The following is a 12,588-nucleotide window of genomic DNA, read 5'->3' as shown; positions in this document are numbered from 1 at the left end:
CTCGCACATTCACTCATTTGTTGAATCACTCAGTCACTTACTGGTGACGAACTGTTGTCGGTGAATTTTACTGATAGAACTGTTTTCGGACTGCCTCCTTCATACGTACGTAACGCTTATAATAGCATAAAAAATGAGAATGTCTGGTAACCCCGCAAAACTTTCCAAGGAATCTCCACCCTAGAAGTGGAAGGATTGTATCTGGAGGCCGTCATATCATGTCTTGATCGAGACCGGCTATCAAATTCGAGTCCCGTGTTCAGGCCATTCGATAATAAATCTTGATGACGACGAGCAATAATTTGGGAAACCCCGACTCCTCTTTTGTCGAATGAGTTATAAACACCCATTAAGTCAAGTCCAGATCTACATCTCGCACTGATTTATGGTCGTGTAATATTTGTGACTACTGTTGGGGAGTTTTAATCCTTTCCTACCTTGCAATCTGTGACCGTGAAACGCTCCTCGAATTACGCGTTTGTATTTCGTATGACTTCATTTTTTTGTCGTTGTCGGTGCCGTTGGGGCACCTCGTCATTCCCGTGGTACGTACTTACGTGACACATTATTCAAGTGGTGAAACTAGGAATTACGACTGGTTGGCACAAAATAAGATGAAAAATAATCTCGTTTTTTCGGCCATATTCTCGTTATTAATGGCCGACGTGACACTAAGATGTCTTCCCTGTTCATTTGCACGTTCGTGTCGCTCATATTCAATTGATGCCTGGTTGGACTCATCACGTCCTCGACCGCCAAAAAATACGTCTCGGTTGAGGTTTTTGTTTTTATTATTTCATTTCATGGTATGGATGGACGCTATATATTTTATGATATACGCATGGTGCCGTGGTGCGACCTTTTCGAGCTCTGGATACCATTTTGAGGTGTGTTATTGGCTATATGGTGATGACAAGTTTTGTCTGGTCCGTGCGAAGATTTTGCTTTCAAAAGATCATGGACATGCGACTGGTGTGCACGAAGAATCTCCCATTGACGAGCCTTTGTGCCATCCCATCCAGTTTATAATACATGATTGTTTAGCGAAGGATATTGGGAATAATGGTGAGTAGAAAATTTTCATTAGCTTCATGACCACCAGGGATGTTTTAACTTGTTCGGAGGAGGTGGGAGCGAGCTCCAATCTTTTCGGGACCCCTTTAGCTAGGCGTTAATCTAGGGTTATGTATTGGGGGAGAGGGGGAAGGCGGTTAAACCCATTAGGTGACAATACACCCCAGAGGAGCATTTATGGTTTTGCCGCCTGTGGGCAACACGAATTTTGGCGCGCATCTCTCATTCTAGTCTAATTTTTTTGCCAATCTTTCTTCGAATACACCACGTTGTGCTATAGCTCGCTTGGTCTCTCCCCACTCCTGCAAGTACACCTGTGCCTTCATGTCACTCTTTTGTTCACTCCCATGTTCGCACACTCTCTAAGTCACTCTTTTAGTCATTCACATGCTTACACTCTGTTTTGGTCACTCATATGTCTGTACACTGTTTTGGTCACTCACATGCTTGCACACTGTTTTAGTCACTCACCATGGGCGGAGATACGGAAAGAGGGGCGTCCCAGCGTCAATGACGGAGCTGGTATGTTCATATATATATATATATGAATTGGCATCTTCATCATGCATCCCCCCCCCCTCCGCTTTCAGGCATATCTCTGCCTACGTCACTCACGTGTGGTTGCACACTCTGGTCACTCACATGCTTACACACTCTTTTGGACATTCACATGCTTGCTCACGCTCTAACTCACTCTTTTGCTCACGTGCTTGCAAACTCTTTAGGTCACTCACTGATGTATTCCCCTTGCTGTCTGGGCAGAGGAAGGATGCTCTTTTATACAAATACAAATACAAATACAAATACAAATACATGCTCACAAATTATGCTTCTCTTTCCCAACTTTCCTCCAGGTTTTGGAGTCAAATATCTCAGCGAATTGCAATTAGAAAAACTTCTCTAATTAGAAAACTGTTGCCCTTGCGTCAGCACAGACAGAGCAACTTCTTTCTAATTGGAAGTTGGAGAACAGGGTAGGGTGGTCAGATGAGGTACCTGAGAAACCGGGAAAAATCCCAGAATCCTAGATAAAAACTAGGACAAAACGCGGAATCCAAATATAAGAACACGTGACATTTTAGAAACCCCTTTTTTGGGGACATGAAAGTATAAAATCTCAAATTTACAATTTATTACGAAAATATTATCACACTGCTTCAACCCAAAGGTGCCAAAATGAGTAAAACGTCAGGGCTATGAATGTCGGACGTCCCGTATATACGGGAATGAAAGGCGTACACCGTGAAGTGGGGGGATTTTTTTTTATTGCATTCAGAACTTTAAAATTAGTTGCACAAACAGAGAAACCATTTTTTCGCGACCATTTTTCTAATTTCTAGACATTTCATGAAGATATGATTCGTGCAGATTTTTTGCGATTTTTGCTTTTATTGAAAATGTCAGCGCCCTCAATTGGCTCTACAGAGAACAAAGAAGAGATAAAGTAATCAAATGTGTACTGAAGACAACTTAGGCCGGGATTACACTACAAAAGTTTTATAAAATATATTTTACAAAAATTGACAAAAAAAAACCAACAACCAGTAAGCATATTGCTTACATTCGCTGGAATGTAACCGATGGCCTTATTGGTTGCATTTTTGAAGTTTTATAAAAAAGGACTTTACTAAAACTTTTATAGTGTAATCCCGGCCTTAGACATATCAAGCCCCAAGCCCTAAATTTTATTTAATAGAAATATTCATATACATAAATGGTTAATACACATTTTGGGCCGTTCAAGTATTAAGCCAGCAAAATGTTTCCCGATTCCCCCCTTGTCAGCAACATTTCGTCATTAGCTCTGCCCCCACCCCGCCTCCTAAGGCCGGCATTACACTATAAAAGTTTAATAAAAGTTCGTTCATAAAACTTGAAAAACGCAACCAATAGGCGGATTAGTAAAGTTTGCTCGAATAAGTTTTTTAAATTATTTTTTATCATTTGATCATTTTTGTCGCCCCACGGTCATTTTCTGTACACGAGGGCTAATTAGACCGGGACCTACAATTTATTGCCGATTCCGAACGGCAGGCTTGTTTTTTATACTCATCGAGAGGTTGGTGCGCTAATCCCTCAATGGGGGACTCCCTGCGGTAGCAATTTTTTGCTGCGGTCAAGTCGCCGTTTCTTGTTGTACCCCTGTGTCAGGAAAATTTTCTGTCAAGAACGAACAGGATATCGAACTCGCGACACCTCTAAACATCCTTTGGTACTTCAGGCGAGCATCTTATCGACCGGGCTACCGCGCCCTTATTTTTCATCAAACGTTTATATTGTAATACCAGCCTTATGCATGTTTGATTGTATAATATTGTACCGATTGTATAATATTTTATCATTTATATATATATAATTTTTGTAATTAAGTAATTTTTTGTGATTGCATTTTTAATTGGGTTGCTGTATTTTAGTAATATAGGATACATTTTATATATATATATTATAAATATAATATACATGGTACATACTTTTATGAGCATCTTTTTCCCAGCCCCATCACGTTGGGCATTTTGCCTGCTGTGGCCTTGTATTTGTGAGATCTGAGACGTGCGTCGGGGGAGGGGGGTGGGGGGGCTCCGACGATCAAAAATTTATTTTTTTTAATGCAAAAATATTTAAAAAAATCAAAATTTCGGAAGAAAATACCTTTATATGTGCTACTATAATTAATTTCTGTTAATTTCAATGGTATTTGAAGAACTCAAAACTTCTTTTTAAGAAATGCATTGCTACTCACCCTCTAAGCCATACATGGCAAACCCTTGGACCGCGGACCAAATATGGCTCTGAGGGTTATCTGATGTGGCCTGCTCCCCAAACCTAATTTTGTAAAAATGAACTAAGCGGCACATTTAAATATCGTTCAAGTCACCCATTGCACAATTCCAAAGCAGTTTAAGCGGCCCATGGCACATTTTCAGATCACTCACAAATCACTTGAGGGACCTGTGACACAGTTCCAGAATACTTAAACGATCCGTGGCTCATTTAGAGATCCATTGAGCGGCATGTAGTGCAGTTTTAGAGCACTTGAGCGGCACCCAGTGCGGTTCTACATCTCACTCAAGTTACCCGCTACCCATTCCCAGATTATTTAAATGATATGCGGCATAATTACGGATCACTTAAGTGATGCGTGACGCCGTTCCAGAGCACTTAAGTGGCCCGGACACATTTCCTGATCACTTGTTTCCGCAAAACATTTAGAGATCACTAAAGTGGATCTATAGGGGACTTATCAACAGAGGGAATGTTGCTTCAGGTGCCCACAAACTATCGAAAGTTTTTCTCTTTTTTTGGTGCAAAGAGTAAGATGCCATTAAGAATATTTCATATTTTTATAAAGGGTGGTTGATGACGTAAGCATTATCGAAACCACCTCCCCCCCCCCCCAGTCATCAAAAGTCAGCAAATCGGAACCCCCCCCAATCGATGCTGATACCGCTAAGCGCGGTACCTTAACATTGTCTTTATGGGAGAAATTTCGGTTTCGGGGAATTTCATTTGTTTCCCAATTAAGTGGGACGGACTGTGTTTCAAAAATGACTCTATTTCATTCGATCTTTGATTGCGCAAACAAAAACAGGGGTAAATAAATAGGCGTCCCGAAGTCCTTTTTCGATACAGTGAAGCTAATAGCGGAAAAACCGGGACATCTCGCCACCCTTGGACAGGGGGACCGCATTAGATTTTTTACTTCGTTACACACTATATTCCCCCTCTCAAAACTGGCACAGGGTAATTTTGGAATGCCTTTTGAGCATTTCTTAAATTGAAAATACACCTCTATGATGGACGATTGATGAGGTAAAGGCCGCATTAGCAATTACAGGAAATCCTGTATATAGATTTTCTAATATAAATTTACAAATTTAATTACTTAACTAATTTTTTTTTTTTGATATGGAAACCAATCACCGGGCCTCTCAGACCTTGTGCGTGGCCATGACCTAATCCAAGATGGCCGTCCAGAAAAATAGTCATAAAAATAACAACGGCAGACCATCTCTACTTAGAAACAGACCCGTTGTTGGGCATAGCATAATTATACGATAAACGTCAAGGTGGAAGGTGGGGATTGAAGATCAGGCCGTATCAGGCTACCAACTTACGTACGGAAATTATCAATACCAAAGATAGGCCGCATTAGATATATTTTTGTCTTTATTTTTTTGTATCTTGTGGTCGGTAAACAGGTGCTCAAGTGCCACTCGGAACCACTTGAAACGTCTTTTAACACGGTAATATTCGTGTTGATAACATCTGTGGGTCCCATCCCCCCCCCCCCTCTGGTTACTGTTATATGTTGTTTTGATGATCGCAGCATCCACTTAAATGTTAACACGTGACTAGAACGTTCTTGTGTGTTAAAGGTGGCGATATCGCCGAATGGAAATTCGAGTACGCAAGTCGGTGACGATGAGAGTCCGCTCGGACGCGTTGATTAACATGCAAAATGAAATAGAAAATAACGAAACCGCGTGTTGCGTAATAAACCGAGTGTTTGCAATACATACCAGCGTGTTTTGGTTTCGTGGAGCACGTTTGCATATTATAAATACTCACTTTCATTAATAACAGAAATTATTCAGAATTTGCGAAAATTCGGAATTAATGAAAGAAATTCAGAATTGGTGAAATTTCAGAATTAATGAAAGAAATAATTAAGAATAATAAGACAAATATGATTCAGAAATGATAAAATTTCAGAATTAATGAAAGAGATGATTAAGAATATTAATGAAAGTTCAGAATTAATGACAGAGATAATTAAAGATTAATGAAAGAAATGATTCAGAAATGATGGAATTTCAGAATTAATGAAAGAAATGATTAAGAATTAATGAAAGAAATGATTAAGAATTAATGAAAGAAATGATTAATAAATGATTAAATTTCAGAATTAACGAAAGAAATTATTAAGAATTAATGAAAGAAAGGAATGATTAAGAATTAATGAAAGAAATGATTGAGAATTAATGAAAGAAATGATTGAGAATTAATGAAAGAAATGATTGAGAATTAATGAAAGAAATTATTCGGAAATGATGAAATTTCAGAATTAATGAAAGAAATGATTCGGAAATGATGAAAAAAAATGATTGAGAATTAATGAAAGAAATGATTCGGAAATGATGAAAAAAAATGATTGAGAATTAATGAAAGAAATGATTGAGAATTAATGAAAGAAATTATTCGGAAATGATGAAATTTCAGAATTAATGAAAGAAATGATTCGGAAATGATGAAAAAAAATGATTGAGAATTAATGAAAGAAATGATTCGGAAATGATGAAAAAAATGATTGAGAATTAATGAAAGAAATGATTGAGAATTAATGAAAGAAATGATTCGGAAATGATGAAAAAAAATGATTGAGAATTAATGAAAGAAATGATTGAGAATTAATGAAAGAAATGATTGAGAATTAATGAAAGAAATGATTGAGAATTAATGAAAGAAATGATTCGGAAATGATGAAATTTCAGAATTAATGAAAGAAATGATTCGGAAATGATGAAAAAAAATGATTGAGAATTAATGAAAGAAATGATTGAGAATTAATGAAAGAAATGATTCGGAAATGATGAAATTTCAGAATTAATGAAAGAAATGATTCGGAAATGATGAAAAAAAATGATTGAGAATTAATGAAAGAAATGATTGAGAATTAATGAAAGAAATTATTCGGAAATGATGAAATTTCAGAATTAATGAAAGAAATGATTCGGAAATGATGAAAAAAAATGATTGAGAATTAATGAAAGAAATGATTCGGAAATGATGAAAAAAAATGATTGAGAATTAATGAAAGAAATGATTGAGAATTAATGAAAGAAATGATTGAGAATTAATGAAAGAAATGATTCGGAAATGATGAAATTTCAGAATTAATGAAAGAAATGATTCGGAAATGATGAAAAAAAATGATTGAGAATTAATGAAAGAAATGATTGAGAATTAATGAAAGAAATTATTCGGAAATGATGAAATTTCAGAATTAATGAAAGAAATGATTCGGAAATGATGAAAAAAAATGATTGAGAATTAATGAAAGAAATGATTGAGAATTAATGAAAGAAATGATTGAGAATTAATGAAAGAAATGATTGAGAATTAATGAAAGATATGATTCAGAAATGATGAAATGTCCGAATTAATGAAAGAAATGAGCGTACCGGCATGAAGGAATAGGGCAAGGGAGAATTCGAGTTACAGTTTGTGGAAAATTCTTAACAATACCTTTATTCTAAAAATCGATTAAATTGTCCGAATGTGATCCTTATTAAAACCGGCGCTTTCCCCGGCATTTTGGGAAGAGGTCCAGACCCCAACATTCATTCATTCAAACCGAGCGCAACTCCGGGCTATCGCCATAGGCAATTTAATACCGATTGAGTTGTGCCGGAAGGTGCGAGAGTGCCCAATCAATCATTTCATACCGTGCACCACCCAGGCTCTATCGACCATTGCCAATTTTAGCCATTGCCCCGGACGAGGGGGGGCTAGGCGGTATTGGGTACTTTATTATGCATATATAATGTATGAAGATAAAACACATATAAAAAAAAGTAGATGTAGATTTAAAAAGTTACAATTACAAAAGTATACAACGGCTCACATTCGCGCCTCGAAGTTGGGAACCACAGAAAACCAACTTCAGCCGACCACTGTTTTTTTTTTTTTTCTCCACTGATATGTGACGTAACCCATGAAACGATTCCTTCTCATTTGATGATTAGATGTTTACTTTCTCTCTTCTATTGTGAAACTGTAGAAAATTGGTATAGGATTAAAGCAAAAACTCGGCCTCCACTATCGAATGTCTAGTCGCCAAGTGGCGACCATTCGTTTTCACCTTTACCTTGGCAGTTGTCGTTTCAGCGGTTTCGGCTCGGCGATGATGAATCTGTGAATCAGGCAGGGCCGTCTTAAGAGCATAATGGGGACCCCGGGCCAAGTCACTTTTCTGAGGCCAATTTTCAAAAAAAAAAAATCATTTACTTCTCATTTTTCTGTGGCCCCTCTTCTGTTAAGGCTCTCGGGCCGTGTCCGGGTGGGGCCCCATGCGTTAAGACGGCACTGGAGTAGGGTATTTTACTGGCGACCTAGATCAACGGTTGCAATTAGGAAAAGTATTCAAATAACGTGTAGAACTCAGATAACGTCATTCATGTTTCAAGGGATTGTATGTATAGTGGTTAAAATAAAAATGTTAACTCTTTATACGGACACCCTGTGCCCGAAAACCCCATTAGGAAGTTTTTGCCCAGTCTCTAATCATGCCAAAAAAAATTCACGCTTCTAAGTGCAATATTCGCTGAGATATTCGAATTCGAAAAAAAAAAAAACCAGCGTTAATTGCGGGTGAAACGGTTTAACCGTTTCTCAGCGAATATTCCACTTAGAAACATTGAATTTTCTTTTTGGTTGGCATTAGGAGAGACAGGGAAACAACTTTGTAATTGGTTTCTTGAACACAGGGTGTCCGTATAAAAAGTTAACATTTTTATTTTAATACCTATGCAAAACCCCTTTTCAACCTGAATGACATGTCTAAGTACTGCACGTTATTTGGATACTTTTTAATTACAATTGTTCCTCTAGGATCAATATATCCTCTGGTTCACGAGTAAAATATCCTACGCCCTGTTACCTATGCACCCTGTACATACGGAGTATCCTGTGTTAGTGCTAATGCGGCCTTTATCTCATCAACCGCCCGTCGTATAGGTAATGCTTATAATTTAAGAAATGCTCAAAAAAGCTTTCAAAAATTACCCCTATATGTATGTATGTTTGTTTGTTTGTCCTTTGGGGCCGTTCAAGTATTACGTCATCATCGATGTGGGGGGGGGGGGTTTCCGATTTGCTGACTTTGGTGACAAGGGGGTAGGGAGGGTTAGGGTAATGCTTACGTCATCAACCACCCTTTATGAAAATATGAAATATTCTTAATGGCATCTTACTCGGTGCGCCAAAAACGAGAAAAACCTTTCGATAGTTTGTGGGCACTTGAAGTGACATCCCCCCTATTGATAAGTTACCTACACAGAGCCACTTTAGTGACCTCTAAATGTTTCGCGGATCCAAAGGATCTGGAACTGTGCCACGCATTTCCCAAGTGATCCGTAATTATGCCGTGGATCACTTAAATAATCTGAGAATGGGTCGCGGGTAACTTGAGTGAGATGTAGAACCGCACTGGGGGCCACTTAAGTGCTCTAAAACTACGTCACGTGTCACTCGAAGGATCTCTAAATGTGTCACGGATCGCTTAAGTGTTCTGGAACTGTGTCCCGGGTCATTTAAGTGATCTGAAAATGTGCCACGGGCAGCTTAAATGTTCTGGAATTGTACCACGGGCAGCTTAAATGTTCTGGAATGGTACCATGGTACACTTGACCGATCTGAAAATGTGTCGCTTAGTTCATTTTTACAAAATTAGGTTTGAGGAGTCGGAGGGGCGTCATCAGATAACATCCAAGGCCATATTTTTTCCGCGGGCCAAGGGCCTTTATGCAATTTACCATATATGGCTTAGAAGGTGGGTCGCAATGAAGCTATTAAAAGAAATTTGAGTTCATAGCTTTCAAATAACATTGAAATTAGAAAATTGATTATAATATATAAAGGCATTGTCTCCCGAAATTTCAAATTTACAAAAAAATAGTTTTTTTTGCTTTTTAAAAAAATAAATTTTTGATCGTGGGAGGGGGCACGACTTCCCCCCCCCCACCCATGCCCCTTCCCACCCCGTATACGTCTCTGATCCCACCAATATGCGTTAGGATTCAGACGGGCAGAGCTGATGACGAAATTTTGCTGACAAGGGGAGGGGTCAAAAATGGCTAAAAATTTGCTTACGTAATAATTGAACGGCCCCTTTATACAAATCTACAGTTTTAGGCCGATCGTCACCAAATTTTGCGTATATACCGAACAGGATCGGGATTGAACCGTAGGCTACTTTAAAATTTCGTCAGAGCTGGGCAAATGCCCGAAATGGGCAAGAAACCGTCGGGGAACAATAGTTCCTGGACCCCAACAGTGTCACTTTCGGAATGTTTATTTCAGTTGTCGTGGTTCCCTAACAATGCGTTTTCCGACATGCACATACCTTTACAATGGTTTGTCACTTCTCTCTGATGCTGCCAGTTTTACAGTTTATTTCTTTATAATGGTTTGTCACTTTTTCAAACCTCCCTGTATAATTGAAGAAAACCCGAGAAAAGTGCCGGGTATTTTCGCTAGTACAGCATAAATGAGGGAAAAAGGAGCGAGCGTTGTCCGTTAGTTTTTGCTGTTCTTTCATAACTTTTCTACGGTTTTTGAATTCGAATATCTCAGCGAATATCGCACTTAGAAACACTGAATGTTTTTTCTTGTCGAAACAACTTTCTAATTGGAAATTAGGGGACAGGGGGACCGTATAAAAGTGTAGATTTCTTATATATTCGGTGACACTGTATTTTCACTCTCAAAACTGGTAGAGGGTGATTTTTGAAAGTCTTTTGAATCAACTGTTCCAATTTGCTGCCCATGTGTCCGACAAGGTAGACTGTGAGAGTAAGTGCAATAAAGAGACTTCTCGAAAACTATGATCGTGTAATTGCAACATTAAAGGAAATTCTGGGAGATCTCGATTTCATTCGTGATGCATGGAGGGCACTCTATAAAAGGACACGTGATCAAAATGGAAAAGTTCGAGACTTTTCTCTTTGAGTATGTAAGCTGATATTTGGCACTTGTGAAGAGTTGGTGGAAGGCCTGCGAAGTCCAACATACAGCGCAGCCGGTGCATTACACGCAGCTGATATTCTGATATCTTCATTAAAAACCTTCAGGACTGAAAGTTACTTCAAACAAATACAAATACAACACAACAACAGGCAAAATGCCCAACGAGGTTGCTGAGAAAAAGATGCCCATAAAAATATGGATGTCATATACTTCCAAAAAAAATATAGCAACCCAATTAAAAATGCAATTAACAAAAATTATAATCAATATATACACATGATAAAATACTATACAATGCCCAAACGTTTGTGGGCGGGCACTGAAAATCTCGCGAAAACGAAATCGTTGGAGCTGAGACAACCAAAACCCCCAAAAGTGGAAAAAGTTCCAGCACGGTTTGAATCATCATCTCTTCAACCGCAGTGACATTTACAGTTGAGGGGAAAAAATACGCAAAGATTACTTTGAAATCCTAGACATCATAATAATGGAAATTTCAGAAAGATTTAAAGCAGCCCAGAATGCAAACAGTTAGGTGAGATTAGAAGCCATTTGCTTAAAGCGACGCGAGGGACAAGCTATAATGAAAACGACCTCAGTGAAGCTTTGGACGCGTTCAGGACCGATGTTGATTTGAGCAGGTTTTCAGCTCAGTTGATTCTTCTACCAGCTCCGACTGAGAATGAACACAGTCAAACGGTAGAAGATACAAATATACAAATACAAATACAAATACAACGCCACAACAGGCAAATTGCCCAACGAGGTGGCTGACTTAAGACATCATGGATCCCCGAGCCATTTTTTAGAGGCCCTACCTACTACTGCTACACCACACATGCACCCCTCCCCCCGCGGAACCCCCCAACAAACCCCCAACGAATCGGTACATGCGGGAATGTGCGTGTACGTGTAGTGCAACCTGACGTAAAGTTTTTTGTTTCTGTGTAATGCTTGTTATGTGTAGTGCTGTCATCTGTCCCCAGTTTTTCTAACTATGAGTGAAGTGTTATGATTGAATGATTTACCGTTGTAGGACTGTTGCTCTCTGTGGCGAGACTTTTTAACGGGGAGATCGGCTCGCATTTGCGCCTTGAAGTTGGGAACCACAGAAAACCAACTTCAGCCGACCACCACTGTGGGGTTCGAACCCGGATCCTCGCATCACGAGTCCGGCACTATAACCACTCGACCACCACAGCGGCAAGATGTGTTGCAAGCAGTAAAAAATGCTTCACCACAAGTACGCAAGTTGATGGATCAGGTGGGGGTGATACTTTTGAGAATTTTTTTAACAGTGCCGGCATCGACTGCAACAGGAGAACGTTCTTTTAGCGCACTGCGCCGAATCAAAACCCATTTGCGCAGCCATATGCCTCAAAAACGTCTGAACAATTTACTTCTGTTGCATATACATAAGGAAAAAAACAGCTTCAATTTCTTTGGGAAAAGGTGATTAAGGAATTTATTGTTCGGAACACCGAAAGAGTGAAAACATTTTTTCTCTTCTGTAGGTATTTCTGTATACTAGACATTTTTCAGAACTGATTATCTTTTATTCGAATTAAATTAGTTACATTAAACGGGCTCTGTTATTATTCAAGGCAAAATTTCGTATCGCGTAGCCAGAAAGTTGCACGCCGAGTCCATTCTTTAAATATTCAGTGCACAAGACTGTGAAATTAGCAGAAAATAGGTTGAATAATAACAAAATTTGCGGATTAAAATGGAGTTTATCGTAGCTTTGCATTTCCAAACTCAGTAATA

General features: G+C 38.7%; 1 protein-coding gene across 1 annotated transcript in view; it reads left to right on the top strand.

The window, feature by feature from the left end:
- Positions 1-933: 933 nt before the first annotated feature.
- The window catches only part of LOC149084403 (uncharacterized), a 28,519-nt gene continuing 16,864 nt past the window's right edge, over positions 934-12,588 (top strand). The window contains exon 1 of the mRNA XM_089234793.1: positions 934-1,065. The gene's annotated coding sequence lies outside the window, so the exon portion shown is untranslated. The remainder of the gene's footprint in view (positions 1,066-12,588) is intronic.

This window comes from Pholcus phalangioides, unplaced genomic scaffold (genome assembly GCF_987345545.1).
Source record: "Pholcus phalangioides strain wild (caught in Gottingen) unplaced genomic scaffold, Ppha-v1.0 ptg000008l_1, whole genome shotgun sequence".
Lineage (NCBI taxonomy): Eukaryota > Metazoa > Arthropoda > Arachnida > Araneae > Pholcidae > Pholcus > Pholcus phalangioides.
Note: the sequence above shows the minus strand (reverse complement) of the source record. Positions and strands in the feature narration are given on the sequence as shown.